The 17,246-nt window shown below is 41.9% G+C and overlaps 1 long non-coding RNA gene across 1 annotated transcript in view; it reads right to left on the bottom strand.

Moving 5' to 3' along the window:
- Positions 1–702: 702 nt before the first annotated feature.
- The window catches only part of LOC125483949, a 90,292-nt gene continuing 73,748 nt past the window's right edge, over positions 703–17,246 (bottom strand). The window contains exon 2 of the long non-coding RNA XR_007262816.1: positions 703–983. This is a non-coding gene — a long non-coding RNA (uncharacterized LOC125483949). The remainder of the gene's footprint in view (positions 984–17,246) is intronic.

The raw sequence follows: 17,246 nt of genomic DNA, 5'->3' as shown, positions 1-17,246 counted from the left end.
TTACCAAGTGGCCTGAAAGCTTATGAGGCCAATTAGATCTGTAAGTGTCAAATATGGCATTTAAGGGTCTCCTCCCACTGCCATTATATATACATGAGCAGTGGGTGGTGTCAAAACCTTATAACAAGGTGACTGGTGACCCAGATAGGGGCCCTCTTGTGGCACAGTGGTAGTGTCCCCATCCCTGGACCAAGTGACCCAGGTTCCAGTCCCAGCTGCCCCAGAGGTGTGTAATAACATCTCTGAATTGATTGATTAGGAAAAATAGGAACAAGGTGACTGGGTTAAAATCATTAAAACTGAGGATGACTTTCTTCAACTCTGGAATGTTAGGATGTTAGATGTCTGAATCATCCAGTGCTGCATCTAAGCACACTGACACAGTTGGGCAGATGGTGTTTTTAGAGGTAGCTGGGTGGACATTCAGGTTTCTGCACAGTCCTTCAGTTGTTTGAACTTGGCCTCCACCTGGGTTTGTTAGAGATGCTGGAATGGTTAGCATCTTGGTGGGTGCTACTTCTCCAGTTTGAGTACTCCAGGGGAAGGAGTTCCTCACCTGCTGCATGACATGTAAACCATGATACTCACCAATGGATCCTCCAGTGACCCAACATAGGTAATTGAATGTTTCATGATTAGTTAAATTTGGAGTATATTAATCTATGAACCAAATATTATACTATTCGGTTTAAATTCCACAAATTTAGAACTTTAGTAATGTGTTTAATGTCACTTGGCAAAGAAATACAGCATGAGGTTTTAAACAGAATAAAAGTAACAATATCTGTTATGGTTGGGTGAGAGGTCTATAAGATAGGAACTATCTGGTCCAGGTGAAAAAGGAAGGGTTTTGATTAGTTTTGTGGTTGAGGCCAACATATTTGCATGTTCACACACTCAGGCTTGAGCTCCAAACCATTGATGCATTCATAGAAGTTCTTTGAATTACGTTCCAACAAAGTAATGGAAAGGAAAAGGTCCACCTGAAATGCAAAAATAATTAACATTAAAGCTTTATAATAAGCTAGCAGAGATATTACTTATAGAGAATAATGAAAGACGAAAATTCTATTTTGATCAAATGGACAAGCAGATCCCCAAAGAGTCTTAAGTAACAGAAAATTTGCAGTCACTGGTTAATTAATTTGTGCTCCTGCCATTTTAGATTGAAAATTTTGGTTTACAAAGGGAAAGGGCACTGTCTTATCATATCTCCTAGAAGTATTTACAGGCAGTGAATTGTTTTGAAGATCTGTATCTGTTGTTACAGAGGAGTTGCATACTTGGGCTAGAGTAACAGCACATCCTACTCAATGGATCCTAACAGTTTGAGAAATATGAATTGATATACATATTTTGGTTGGGCATTAGATAAGAATTAACTCTTGGAGGTTTTGCTGGAGGACTTCTGAGGCAAGAATTCTAAATCCATTCCTTCATGGATAATTAAGATAAATTTGTCTACCTTTAACTGTAAACAATCCTTTACTGATTGAACAGAAAAGAAACATTTTTCATGACTATTTTAACCAAGAATAACAAGTACAGGTCTCAATTAACTGTTTAAAAGACCCCAATTTTTAGTACCAGTTATTGAATTCTCCCTTGTGATCAAGGCATCCAGCACTAATCCAGGTTTAAGAGACTGACTCAGACTCTGGGCTAAATATTCCCATTTCTTGGCAAATATTTTTTCGAGTGAGATTTATGGCAGCCAGTCTGTCATGCCCCATGTTATCTGTTCTCATGCAATCTTCAACTTATTAATCACGTAACTAGCTTCTTTGGTGTTTATCTTGTGGAATTGTGCAGAAAAGAGATGGACATGTTTACTACAGCCGTGACTTCATATTGTTCATGCGCTGGCATCATATTAAGGCCCAGACCCTCAGCACTTCAGACATTGCAAGTCAGTAATTGGGCTTCATATTGTGGTGATCCACCATTATTAGCAAGGACATGGTCCAGAAAAGAAAGTTCACATGCACTTTAGGTGGATGGGGTGGATGAGAAGAGAGTCATCCTTTTTCCTGCTGACTGCCATAAGAGAACGCATCACCAGACCCAGCCAGTCTAGAATGAGAGAGAGAAGCCTCGGTCACTGCTGTGTATCAGGCAAAACAGAACACACAACAGTGCAGGAAAAAGTCGAATGATCTTCTGAGCTCCACAGTGGTAAGTGTCACTACATTCTCTCTTCTACCTCACACTCCTAGGGCCACCACAAACTGGAATTCTGCCACTGCCTGTGTCCCAAATCCTGGACAGGTCCAAGCTGGGGAGGGAGAGCCTGCATCTGGGCAGGGAACTTTCTGCAGGCCTGGGCTCTTTCTAGGCCCAAATGTCTAGAGGGTTGACCTCTCAGGTCTTGCAGGCCAACAGGTTCAATTAAAAAATCAGATTCAACTATGGAAGCCGAGACTGCAGCAAGGCATATGGAAAGAACCAAAGCAAAAAAGTCTTACTGAACAAACACAATTTGCAGGGGTAACACTTCATTGTAAATAATTCTGCACTTTTGTAAATATATCTTCATTTGCACTCTTGAAGTGTCTGCTCCAGTGGTCTTTGTCACTGTCAGAACTGGTGAAGTTGTGCCCATTTGAGAGACTAGCAGCCTCTTCACACATCCCAAGATTGAAAGAAGTTGCAATGGCCAAGCATTGCTCACCCCTCACAAGAAACTGACTCCTTGACGGCATGGGGCATTGGGTGTCACCGATATTCTCAACCACAGCCAAGGCACAGCAGCTAGGGCCTGCCCTGCACAAATCACCCACAGCTATAACCACCTTGCGAGTGAGAGTACATAGACCACTGGAGGGAATGTTTCCTTCTATCAGATGTTCAAGGGAGTGCACTGCCATTCAAGTTTGAGAGATGTACAATGGGCATTTCACATGTCCGCTGTCGCTCACAGTGCCTTGGCCTGCTAGGAATAGCTGCCCAAACAAATGGCAAGCTACTGCCAGGTAGCAGCTCTGATTTCCGTGACAGGATTTGGTGTCGTCTTGTTTCTTAGAAAAGGAGAGGAAAATTGGGAGCTGCATAGAAATGAAGTGAGTTTATCTAATAATGGCATGCAAATACCTGGGAATAAGGTAGTAACTTCTCATTATTCAGGTTTAGAACTGACTGACTGAAATTAGAATTTTTTTTCCTCAGAAGTTGAGAATCTGAAATTTTTCCATTTTCAATGAATTGCTCCCATGTTTTTCACCATTGCCCAAGTAACTCAAGGGAGTGCAAAACTTTTCCTTCTGTTTTCAAAATATGGAATTTGTCTATCCAACTGTTTATAGAGACAACTTTCATGAGGTCCAATTAAAGGGGCCTTTTTATTTTTTTAAATGTGTTTTGTATTAACTTCTGGGCTCTTTTCCTGTTTTATTTTTCATTTAATCTATCTGAATGTGCAGATGTTCAATAAATTGAAGAGAAAACTCCCATAGCTATGATTCACTATGGGACATGATGTCTAAAATTTACCAGACCTAGTAGTGACCTGCTCTTGCAAGAAATTAAATTGATAATGATTCCTTAAATTGTAATCACTCTTTCATTTAAACAAATAAAAGATGATGAAAGAACAATATCTATTCAGTTTCATAATCTACTATCATAGAAAGATGCAGACAATGATGAGGGAAATCAGACGTGTGCAGTCAGTGATGAGAACTGAGTATTTGAGATCCACTGATTCTCTGAAGGCTTCTTGAATATCCATTCTCCTGTCTTTGAAGTTTTGTGAATGATATAATTAGGTACAATTCAACCTGACACGTTTCTGCATGGACAGTGAGGCTTCCCACTGAATGGACTCTGAACTGTGATTACTGATATTGAGCTACAACTTGTTTCCAATAATGCTGCTCTCTCACCATAATTTTTACAAAATTAACTACAAAGAGAGAATTGTTCAAAGTCTCCAGGCACTGCTTTCCCCTGTTGTTTCTTCTTCCCGGCTCAAACAGCAAAGGCAATTTAGTGCTATTTAGCATTCCTTAAAAATGGAGCACTCTGGTGTAGCATGAGAATCAGAATGAAATAGATAATAAACCTTGTGAACATTTTTGTGGGCATCAAGCAGTTGTAATGGTCAGAGCTGATGAAAGTGCCACAAAAATGAGTGTGAATTCATTTCTCAATTTTATTCTGCAACTCAAGAATCAGATGAGAGCCCAACAGGAAAGCTTTACTTCTGTGGGCACCCAGCACCATGACCAGCTGCAGACAAGATGATAAGGACACAAGCTAAACCTACAACCCTTCAAGATCTCTGAGCTCCTCCAATTCTAGAAACAAAGGAACAGCAATTATGTGCGTAGTCCCTTGAGCCTGTCGCTCCATTCAATATTATCATGCGTAATCTATAATCTAATTCCAATTATGCATTTTCTCCTCATATCCTTTATACCTTTGGCTGACAAAATCAGTCTCAGGCTTTCTGCACATCTCTGATTGTCCTCACTTCCCCATTGACAGTTTTGTCTTCAGAAGCCTTGGCCCTAAACTTTGGAATCCTCTCATTAGATACTCCTGTTTGAATACCTCTATTTCCTCCTTTAACCCAGTCCTGAAAACTGAATTCTTCGCACAAGCTTTGATTGTCTTAATTTTTCTTTATGGCTCAGTATCAACTTATTTTTCCAATGCTCCCTTGAAGCATCTTGGAACACTTTACTGTTACAGAAACATAGAAGATAGGAGCAGGAGGAGACCATTCGGCCCTTTGAGCCTGCTCCGCCATTCATCACGACCATGGCTGATCGACCATCTCAATAGCCTAATCTTACTTTCTCCCCATAACCTTTGATCCCATTCACCCCAAGTGCTATATCTAGCTGCCTCTTGAATGTGTTCAATGTTTTGTTATCAACTACCAGTGGTAATGAATTTCACAGGCTCACCACTCTTTGGGTGAAGAAATGTCTCCTTGTCTCTGTCCTAGATGGTCTACTCCGAATCCTCAGACTGCGATCCCTGGTTCTGGACACCCCCATCATTGGGAACATCCTTTCACAAATGCAACTTGCAGTTGTTGTAGATTAGAGATCAGAAGCCATTTTTTCCCATGTTCTAGAGAACATGGTGCACTGTACTATCAATAAAAACAGTTAATCTGGTGTTCATTAAATTGTTCATAAATACCTGAATAAGTATGTGGTTAGGGTAAAGTCTGCCATTTTCATGTGATATAAAATGCTTAAACACTGCATGAGGCATAAGGGTTTTGGTGCTGCTGTGGCTGGCAAGAGGATATGTCTATGAAGGCATCTATAGTGGAGAGGTGGGAAGAGATACTGTGATGGTCTATGATATAGAAACGGTAATAGAAATGAGCATTTGTAGTTAATTTAAAATGTTTAAAACTGCTAATTGTTTTAAGATGTTTTAAAAGGGCTTTCAAGAATGTGTAACACATCTAAGGTATCAATTATAATTCTTTGAAAAATAAGAAATCCTGGTCCATGTAACCCTTGACCTGGAGGTAGCCCCAGTGAAAAATGTTAAAAATGGCCTTTCTGCAGCAAAGGGTAAAAGAGGAAAGGAAAGAGCTGAAAAGGAGGCAAACTAAATCATTGAGCTGAAAACTTGAGCCTTGGGAAGCATGTTTATGATGCCTGTCATGATTTATTTCAATTCTCCGTGACTGAATGCCTAAAATTGGTCAAAATCTCAAGTTTCAAAATTTATTACGGCGAGCCTAAAGGTAAAGGCAGTCCTGATAGATCTACGACACCAAAACTGACAGGAGCTGAGAGATGAGAAGGTTCTTAGATGAATGCACCATTCTGTGGAAAACTGCCCAGTGCAGGCAATTTATGTGGAAAGTGCCACCTGCAGAAAATCAGCTAAGTCCTCAAGGGAAAGGGATTGGAATTATGGAGAAGAAAGATCCAAACTTGGAAGAATTGTCTGGCTGAACTTGGTGCCATACAGGCAAAGTGGACAACCAAATGATCTGTGAGGTTTATCTTTGTTGTATCTGTGCAATTTCTAGAGTCCTAGAGATTCAAAGAGTCATACAGCATGGAAACAGGCCCTTTGCCCCAACATGTCCATGCCCACCAGGTTTCCTAAAGTGAACTAGTCCCATTTGCCTACATTTGGCCCATATCCCTATGAATCTTTCCTTTCCATGTATCTGTCCAAATGTCTTTTAAATGTTGTAACTGTACCCCCCTTTACCAGTTCCTTTCGCAGCTCTTTCCATACACACATCACCCTCTGTGCGGAAAATGTTGCCCCTCAAGTTGCTTTTAAATCTTTCTCCACTCACCTTAAACCTGTACCTTATAGTTTTGAGATAACAAGGTGTAGAGCTAGATGAACACAGCAGGCCAAGCAGCATCAGAGGAGCAGGAAGGCTGACATTTTGGGCCTAGACCCTTCATACTAGTCTGAAAACGCCTGATCTTGGAAGCTAAGCAGACTCAGGCTTGGTTAGTACTTGGATGGGAGCCTGCCTGGGAATACCAGGTGCAGTAAGCCTTCTAGTTTTGAACTCCCCTACCCACGGGAAAAGAGCTTAGCTTTCACTCTATCTATGCCCCTCATGATTTTATAAACCTTTGTAAGGTCACCCTTCAGTCTCCTATGCTCCAGGGAAAAAGTCCCAGCCTATCCAGCCTCTCATTATGACACAAACAAGTATCAGCAACGTCCTTGTAAATCTTTGCATTGCATCCTTTCCAGTTTAATAAACATCCTTACATCCTTCCCACAGCTGGGTGACCAGAATTGTACACAGTACTCCAAATGTGGTTTTACCAATGTCTCATACAGCTGTAACATGATGTCCCAAATCCTATACTCAGTGTTCTGACTGATGAAGACAAGTGTGCCAAATGCTTTCTTCGCCACACTGTCTACCTGTGATACCACTTTTAAGGAACTATGTAACTGAAACCAGGTCTCTCTGTTCGACAACACTCCCCAGGGCCCCACCATTAACTGTGTAATTACTGCCAGTGTTTGTCTTACCAAAATGCAACACTTTGCATTTATCTAAATTAAACTGCACCTGCCATTCTTCAGCCCTTTGGCCCAGTTGATCAAGTTCCTGCTGGTCTGTTAGATAACCTTCTTCACTGTCTTTTATACCACCAATTTTGGTGTCATCTGCAAATTCACAAACCATGTCTCCTATATTCTCATCCAAATTGTTTATATAAATGATGAACAACTGTGGACCCAGTACTAATCCTTGTGGCACACCGCTGGTCACAGGCCTCATAACAACCTTCTACCACAATTCTCTGTCTCTTACCTTCAAGCCAATTTTGTACCCGATTGGCTAGTGCTCCCTGGATACCATGTGATCTAACTTTGCTAACCAGTCTACTCTGTGGAACCTTGCTGAAGGCCTTGCTAATGTCCATGTAGACAATGTCTACAGATCTGCATTCATCTATCTTCTTGGTCACCTCTTCAAAAAAACCACAATCAATATTGTGAGACGTGATTTCCCTTGCACAAAGTCATGCTGACTATCCCTAATCAGTCCTTGCCTTTCCAAATGGATACACATCCTGTCTCTCGGAATCCCCTCCAACAACTTACCTGCCACTGACATCAGGCTCACTGGTCTGTAGCTCCCTGGTTTTTCCTTTCAGTCTTTAAACCCACCATTCAGTCTTCCATCACTTACCTGTGACTGATACAAATATCTTCGCTAGGGGCCTTGCAATTTCTTCTTTAGCTTCCTACATTGTCCTGGGATACACCTGATCAGATCTTGGTTTGCATTGACTGAGATTTGTCTCTTAATTTAGAATTAATTTACATTTAACTTATATAATTCCTTCATTTGAAGTTTTTTTAAAATTTTGTTTGTTTTGCTAATGGATCCCCAAGGGGATCATAAACATATATAAATTGAACTTCTTCCCTTATTGTGCATGCAGACAAGCTAAAAGTGATAAACACTCACAAACACAAACGTGTTGTCTGTAAAGAAATGTAACTCGTTCAAGCCTTGTGATTTATTAAATTATCTGACGGTTTGGAGACTCTCTCATTTCCTTGTGGCATTCTCTACAAAAATGCCTCAATTAATTTGGGTTGGTTTGCCAGTTAGTCTGTGCCCTTTTCTCCCGAAGTATAACTGAAATTTGGTATTCTTTTATTTGTCATGATGAGTACAAGATAAATAGTTATGGCTACATGCCTCTCATTTGAACAATATTCAATTTCTGTGCTACCAGTGAATAAAGGCCTGAATCTTCAAATAAACTGAGGAACATGGTTGTGCTTGCTGGAGGTTAATTATTTCTGCTCTAAGATATCTCTGTAGGAGTTCCTTGGTATAATATTCATGTCCGAAACGTCTTCAGCTGCTTTATCCATAACCTTTTCTTCATAAACTCAGAATTGAGGATGTTGACTGATGGTAACAAAATATTTAGCACCATTTAAAACTCTCAGATACTGAAACATTCCATACAATCAGACTTGAGCAACATTCAGGCTAGGGCTGATAAATGACAAGTAATATTGGCACCTCAAAAGTGCCAGGCAATGATCATCAGCAAGAGAAAATCTAACTATACCTCATCGACTTTCAACAGCGTTACTGTTGTTGAATCCCACAACCCACTATATCCAGGACTTAGTGCAACACAACTTGTAACCTTATAACCTTGCTTCAGTTTTCAACTTACTAAACAAGATGGTGGTGGCGGAGTGGGCAACATTCAGTTTCCTGTGCCTGGGCTTGTCCTCTTCATCTGCTTTTTCTTTTGTATTGCTTTTCTCTCCTTCTTCTGTTCTGTTATTTTTTAGTTGTCATGTATACTTACCTTCTAAAGAGAGCTCTGTTGTTAGGAAGGCAACTTCAATGGGTTCTGGAGCAGTCTTCAGAAGCAGCGTGGCTACACTGTTGGCCGGCCTATGAAACCTGGAGTGGCACACTTGCTTTGTCATGGCGTGGGTTGGTGAAGCTCAAAACGGGACAGTAACAGTGGAAAAGGAAAAGTTGGACTCTCTTTAAGTTATCTTACTTTATTTTTTGTTTTATTTTAAGTTAATGAGAATGGTACTGATGCATGGTGACAGTATAACTTTTTCACTGTATTTTATATTAAGTACATGTGACAATAAGTGATTCAGCACAATTCCATTCAAATCTATAACATAGGCAGAAGTGAGCCAGTAGTGCCTTGGATATTTAGACTCGATTTTTCTTTAAGCCATTGTCGCAAAAAAGTGTTTCACTGCATTACAAACCATTATACAGAAGTCAATTCAAATCCCATATGCATTCTCAGCAACTTTAATATCCTTAAAATGACTTCATACATAAATGGTATGTTTTTGGAGGTTTCCAGTAATATGTGGAAGGTAATAACTGCTCTATGTTTTTTAGCCAGTTTCACTGAACTAAGGAGCATGGAATGTTGGGATATGGAAGAATTGATGACAAGGAAACAGAAAACTCATAGGAAGTAACATTGCAGAATAGTAAGAATCATCACCCCAAGAAGATGTTGGAAAATCTGAGGTAAACAAACAAAATGTTACCTAGCTTGGAGGTGAATTTTGAAGAATCATCAGTACATTAAATAGATAGCTTAGTTGTAACAAGAAAAATAGAAGAATTGAGACAATAAAGTGTTAAAAGTAATCATTTGATCCAGTAAACGAATGGTATATTCAGATTGCTTAATATATTGTGTGTAATAGATGGATGTTTAGTAATGTTAACTTGTGATTCTAAGGGGAATATGCTCTATCTGTGTAGACACAGATCAAGTAAAATCCCTCCCTTGACATGTAATGAGACAACAATGACAGAGTATGTGCCACTACTGCAGAAACTCATATACTTTCATTAATTCTAAACATGTTTGTCGGCTCAATAAAATTGAATTTTCACTTCCCTCATGAAAGCAATTTAAACGAAAATTTCACATTCTTGTTTTAACATCCCCTTAAGCCAACTACAAGCATGCAGCCCAGGGCATGGTGCATGAGGAGCATTTTATTTAATGTGTTTAGGCAAACATTCAGAATAAGTGTGCTTCTCTGGCATATGGGCTGAATTGCTTTCAGAAATTAATTATTAGGTCAATTAAGATTTATCATGTTTGTCTTAATTAAGGTCACTTCAGATTCAAATACCTATATTCCTTTAAATTAAGCAAATGGTTGTAAACACGTCTAAAACTATAGTTTATCTCTGTATTGTCAATTACATGTATATGTCTGACCATTGCTATAGGCACAATGTGGCTGGACAGTAGTGACTAGGGTACTTTGGTACTTAAGTAATTTCACTCAATCCATGAGATTCATAATTGAAGTTTCATGATCCTTTTCTGGAACCAGTCATGTTAGTTGATGTTTCTAGTAGCCAGTGATGCACCAACTATTATTTTCAGGGTTATATGCAATCCTTTCTCTTTAGCTTGTGTCCTCACAAACATGTAGCATGACATGGACATTGGGTTTGGGGTGAAAAGCATTAAGTAGCTTCTGTGCCACACGTGAGCTAGACAATGACCATCTCCAACAAGACAAAATTGAACCAACATTCCTGCATGCTATATTGACAATTTCCAGTTCCCTGGCCCCAACTGCTTCCTCTTCACCATGGACACCCAATCCCCCTTTATCGCCATTCCCCGCCAGGATGGTCTGAGAGCTCTTGGCTTCTTCCTTAACCAGGGGCCTGAACAATCCTCATCACCACCACACTCCTCCACATGGTTGAATTTGTTCTCTCACTGAACTATTTCTCCTCTTAATTCAACTCACTTCTGCCAAGTCAAAGGAGTGGCTATGGGCACTCTCATGGGCCCCAGTTATGCCTGCCTCTTTATGGGGTATGTGGAAAAATCCTTGTTCCTGTCCTACACCGGCCCCCTCTTTCTTCAGTATATCGACGACTGTTTCGGTGCCACCTCATGTTCCTGCCTGGACCTTGAAAAATTTGTTCATTTTGCCTCCAATTTCCACCCCCCTATAACTGTCACATGGTCCATCTCCGACACTTCCCTTCCCTTCCTTGGCCTTTCTGTCTCCATTTCAGGGAATAAATTATTCACTGCCATTCACTACAAAGCCACTGACTCCCAAAACTGCAGCTCTTCACACCCCACGTCTTATAAGGATTCAATCCCATTCTCCCAGTTCCTTTTCTTACATCATATCTGTTCGGATGGTGCCACCTTCCAAAACAGCGCTGCTGACATGGCTCCCTTCTTCCATAACCGTGGTTTTCCTCCCACTGTGACTGACAGGGCTCGCAACCACATCCAACCCATCACCTGTGCTTCCGGCCTTGCCCCTTCCCATTACTCACAACAGCATGATCAGGTCCTCCTTGTTCTCACTTTTCATCCCACCAGCCTCCACATTCAAAGGATCGTTCTCTGCCATTTCAGACAAATCCAGCCGAACGCCACCACCAAACACATCTTCCTGTCACTACCCCTGCATTTTGCAGGGATCGTTCCCTCTGGGACACCCTGTCCATTCCTCGACCATGAACACTGCACCGCTTTCCCACGGCACCTTCCCATGCAACTGCAGAAGGTGCAACATCTGCCCCTGCACCTCCTCCCTGCTCACCATCCAAGGGCTTAAACAGTTTTTCCAAGTAAAGCAACATTTCACTTGTACCTCCTCCAATCTGGACTACTGCATTTGCTACACCAAATGTGGCCTGCTCTACATTGGAGTAATCAAACACGTACTGGGTGACCGCTTTGCAGAACACCTCTGGTCTGTAAGCAAGCATGACCCCGACCTTCCTGTAGCTGGTCATTTTACACAGCATCCTGCTTGCATGTCCACTTGTCTGTCTTCAGCATACTCCAACAAATCTCAGTGCAAACTGGAGGAACAACATCTCATCTTCAGACTACGCACTTTACAACCTTCTAGACTTAACACTGAGTTCAATACCTTCAGATTGTGAACCCAGTCCCATTCCTTCCCTTTCTTTTGGCTTTACCTGTTACATTCTCTCTCACCATGTCCTCTCTCCCCTCTCCCTACCCGAGTGTGACTGGCTAGTCTTTCAAGTCTGGCAGTCAGACACGCCATTGTTCTGCCATTCTCACATTCTGATCACTTAATCTAAACAACTACAGGCTTTCTCCCTCCCACAATAACTCCCTCCACACTTCACGTCAGCTCTGATGAAGCGTCATCTAGACTTGAAATGTTAGCTTGCTTTCTCTCCATAGATACTGCCTGATCTGCTGTGATCTCCAGCATTTTTGTTTTCACTCCTAGATGTTCAACTGCACTGCCATCACTGAATCCTCCCCTGTCAGCATTCTGGGGTGTATCTTTGACCAGAAACTGAATTGAACTAGCAATATAAATACTGTGACTACAAAAGCAAGTCACAGATTGGGAATTCTGAGAGCAACTTACCCCTTGTCTTCCAAACCCTATTCACCATCTACAAGGCTCAAGTTAGGAGTATGATGAAATATTTTCCATTTGCTTGGATGGTGCAGCTCCAACAACACTCAAGACCATCCAGGATAAAACAGCCCACTTATTCAGCCCCCATCCAAGACTTTGAACATTGGCCTGGATTTTCCTATGGCCTGATCGCTGTTTCTGCAGTATAGATATATAGGAGTTGCACACTGGGACTCTGTAGGAATCCCAGTGTAGCAGACTCCTAGGGAATTGCCAAAGAAATTAAATATTCTGATGGGTAAATCCCCTAGACCTGGAATTTCCAAAAATATCCATTTCAAGTGGAGATGTCAGAGGGTTCCACTGCATAGTCTCCCTGACAGGCACACCATCACATAAATTAGCCAAGGAGCTACAAAGGAGACTAAAGCACCTTGCAATAAGTCACCCCACTTAATCCACTCAGCCCAGGAGTTCCTCAATTCCATCAAGGACATAAGAATAGATGATGATGAGACCATGTATCATTTGACGTTACTGCCCTATTCACATCAATAGACATACCACTAGCAAGAGAAACACTGACAACACTACTGAAACAAGAACAAGACCCTATTGACACTATCTCCACAGACAACATGCTGAAGCTACTGGACCTATGCCTCACCACCCACTTCACCTTTAACAGCCAAATATATGAACAGATCAACAGGACACCCATGGGATCACCTATCTCCGGACTAATAGCGGAAACGGTGGTGCCGAGACTTGAAAGTATGGCCCTTCCGCTAATCCAACCAAAACTATGGATATTTACGTAGATGACACCTTCGTCATCATTAAACGGATCAAACTAGAGGAGACACACAAACTAATAAACAACACCTTCACCGGGATCAGATTCGCCAGAGAAAAGGAGAAGCACAAACAGCTCTCATTCCTGGATGTTATGGTAGAACACAGGACCAATGGGGAATTCCTAACAAAGGTACAGGGAAAGCTACACACACTGACCAAGCACTGAATTTCAATAGCAACCACACTAACACATGCAAACAAAGTTGCGTGAGAACATTATTTAAATGAACAACAACACACTGCAGCAGCACAGAGCTGTGCCAAAAAGAGGAGTACCTCTCCCAGGTATTCAAAGACAATAGATACCAAAAAACTGGGTCAGAAGATGCCTATTACACGAACGACACCAGGAAGATACTACACGCCCCAACACACTCACCACGCTACCTTACATGAGGAACACATCTGAACTAACCACAAGACTTCTATGACCACTGGGCATCAGAATAGCTCACAAACCCACATCAACCCTACGCCAGCTGCTCACCTGGACCAAAGACCACTACCCACTATGGACAGAACCAACGTCATATACAAGATTCCATGCAGAGACTGCGACAAACACTACGTTGGACAGACAGGAAGAAAATTAACCACAAGGGTACACGAACATCAATTGGCAACAAAAAGACACAACCAATACTCACGCATCTCCATCCACATGGATAAGGAAATTCGATTGGGACAACACCAGGATCCTGGGAAAGGCGAAGCAGAGACAAGCACGGGAATTCCAAGAAGACTGGTACTCCACTAAGAAAGCCATCAATAGAGCTAGACCCCATATACACCCATTGCGAAGGAGAATGGGAGGTAAGGTAATCCAGCTCAACGGACACCAGAGTTTAAAAGGCAGGCAGGAAAGCACAATGGCGCTTCATCAGAGGCTGCACTGATGATGTTATTTAACAGGGTAATGAAATGTCTGCAGAACAACGAACCAGCTCGGTGAACCAACAAACCACATGAGTAAGAACTACTCAGAAAAGTTTGATGATTAAAAACCCAGTCTAATTTCTGCGTAGCTTTTAAACTAACCGCCAACTACACTTACCCCAGACCTTTTACATAGCCAGGACCCAGACTCAAAACACGCTCACCCATCTCCTGCCCTTGTCACTGCACTCAACACCCCCCTCTCTTCATCTGGGTCTGCAATGTTTCCTTTTCCAAGTTAGAGGGTAAAGATCCTTATCAGCCTTCACATTAAGCGCTCGGTAATCCACACAGGCCCTCAGGTTTCTGTCTTTCTTCCTCATGTGGACTATTGGGAAGTCATACAGATTTGATGAATCTCCGATGACAGCTCATTTCAGTGACTTCTGCAGGTGGTCCCAGAATTCCTCCCAATGATGGGGTGGGGTATTTACTGGATGGCTATCTTCAGTCACAGTCCTGTAGTTTATCTGGTCACTCTACCCAGTGCCATCATTATCATTACTGGTCATGCCATGTTCAATGAGGGGAAACTCAAGTTGCCTCCTCTAAGTCTCCTCCAATTCCCTTTTTTAAAATTCATTCTTGAGATGTGAACAGTGCTGACTAGGCCAGTGTATATTGCCCTTTCGCAGACGCCACTTAGCAGGAGCTGGTGGGGTGTATTCTTGAATTGTTGCAGTCCATATGTGTAGGTAGACCTACAGTGCTGTTAGGGAGGGAGTTCCAGGGATTTGCTCCAATGACTGTGAACAAATGGACATATATTTCCAAGTCAGGATGGTGCCTAGCTTGGAGTTGAACTCACAAGCGGTGCTTCTTCCATGGACCTACTGCCCTTGTCTTTCTAGATGGTCAGTGTTGTCAGTTTGGAAGGTGCAGCCTTAGGAGCTTTGATGAATTTCTGCAATGTATCTAGTAGGTGGTACACACTTCTGCTACTGAGTGCTTCTTCCAAGTTAAATTTCATGCTCACTGTAGGGCAAGTCCCTATCACTCTATATAAGACTAAACCGCTTCCTGAAGGAGTATCGTCCTCCCAGCCTGCTCTCGATGGGAGATAACTAGATTAATGTCTAGTGAGAAGGTAAGGCCTTTGCATTGGATGGTGTCTCTATGTTTGACAGTAATGGTGGCAGTGATTATTGAGAGCAGCCTCTGTGCCCAGCCCTGTCACGATTCCAACACCTCTTTGGGGCATCACTTGGTCAGGATCAAAACTGAGGCTCACCGTGAAGAGAGGACAACAAAGACTGGATCTGCCTTTGCTCTGCAGAAATCTACTCCATCTTGCCTCTCCAGCCTGATGTCTACACTGCCCTGACAGTTACGTCCTTGATTGTAACCTCTTTCCTGGTCTGACATGTCCAGTCTTTCCCCATGATCTGGACAATGTGATCCTGTGACTCAAAGGAAGATCATTGAGGTTCATCACTATTAAGACTCCTCAACTGTATCTGGATATTCACATCCTTCACTGCTGCTGCCAGGCAGTCCTTCAGTATCCCGTCCCTGGTCAATTGGAAGTAAAGATCCAGGAGGATGTTGCCATTGAACAACTTCACCAGCACCCAGTATATAGAAATAAGATCCTCCCCTTCAGCTAGCTTATATACATAAAACTTCTGTTACAGTAGCGTCAGCCTACTGCAGTCCCCACCTCAAGGATCCGTTGCAAACTTGTTTGAACATCTGTACCTCTTTCCAGTATTCCCTAATGTGCTTTCCCGCACATATATTCCATCATGAACTGAATGCTGCCTGTTCATTTGCATTGAAGCTTCTTGCATGTTACAACCAGCTGTGCATCCTCATATGGTCTTCAATCACCGGATCATTGGGTGTTTCTGGTCTCTGTCAAATCTGTCCAGCCTCCTACTCATCAGCAAGTAGGATACTTGGCCACATGTTCCTCCATAGTTTTAAGGGAATGCGCACCAGGAGAGACTTTGAATGATTTGGCCTAAAGTTTTGATTCCCTCTGCCAATACCTGAGCTTGCCATGATTCCAGAGCAGCATTGGCCTCCCTCGTGAATGGTGCCAGTTTCAACTCCTCCACCATTGGTTCCATCTCAGCCAGATACCTTTCAATCTCATCCAACATGGCTTGATGCCTTTGTTGTGGAGTCCTGTCAACTACATCAGACATGTAACCTGGAAGGTCCAAAGAAGATGAAGCAGGAATTTTTTACTTCATTGATATCAGCACATTAAAAACAGGAAGGGAAATTAACATTTAAAAAAAAGGAACAACTACAGGGAACAAAGCTTATGTGTTACACTTGGCTGAGAAATCCTTTGTCTAATCTGCTTCCTCTTTCCATCAGCTCTCCTTCCACCAAAAACCCATTTTTTCCAATGAGTGTCCCTTTGATGGCTCCAGCTACCCTCCTGACTGTCACCACCTGCTTGGAGCAGCTCCCAATGAACTGCTCAGTTCATTTACTCAATGCCCTCCATCACCATTATCACCTGCTGCTGGAGATCTTGTTATACTTATTTCCAAATCATTGTTCATTATCACTATTCATCTAATGTTTTCTCTTATGTTCCACCTCTCTCTAGGCCATGGTCCAATTACCAAACACCAAATTAACATTTCCTAACCTTTCACTGACTGCACCTCATTTGGAGAACATCTCTCCATGGCCTGTAGCGAAATAGTTCAAATCATGCACCATCATATCTAACACGCCCTTCTTAGGATACTCAAATATTTATTTGAATATTTATTTAGGATACTAAATATTTTTAATTTATAAATTTCTCCTAATTTTTCCTGTGTTTGGAGCATTGTGACCTATACTACTGTGTGAATGATTTGGTTTGACAATTTCCTCCTTAAGTTTCCTTTTAAAGCAAATCCTGTTGACTGAACATTTGCCCATCTGCCATAATATCTCCTTAAATGTGTCAAATTTTGTTTGATATGCTCCTTTCTAGGACCTTGGAACCTTTTACATTAAAGATGTTACATTAATATTAGTGATAACAAGGTGTAGAGCTGGATGAACACAGCAGGCCAAGCAGCATCAGAGGAGCAGGAAGGCTGACGTTCGGGCCTAGA

Source organism: Rhincodon typus, chromosome 9, assembly GCF_021869965.1.
Source record: "Rhincodon typus isolate 14 chromosome 9, sRhiTyp1.1, whole genome shotgun sequence".
In the NCBI taxonomy this organism is placed as follows: Eukaryota; Metazoa; Chordata; class Chondrichthyes; order Orectolobiformes; family Rhincodontidae; genus Rhincodon; species Rhincodon typus.
This window is presented reverse-complemented; position numbering and strand designations above follow the sequence as displayed.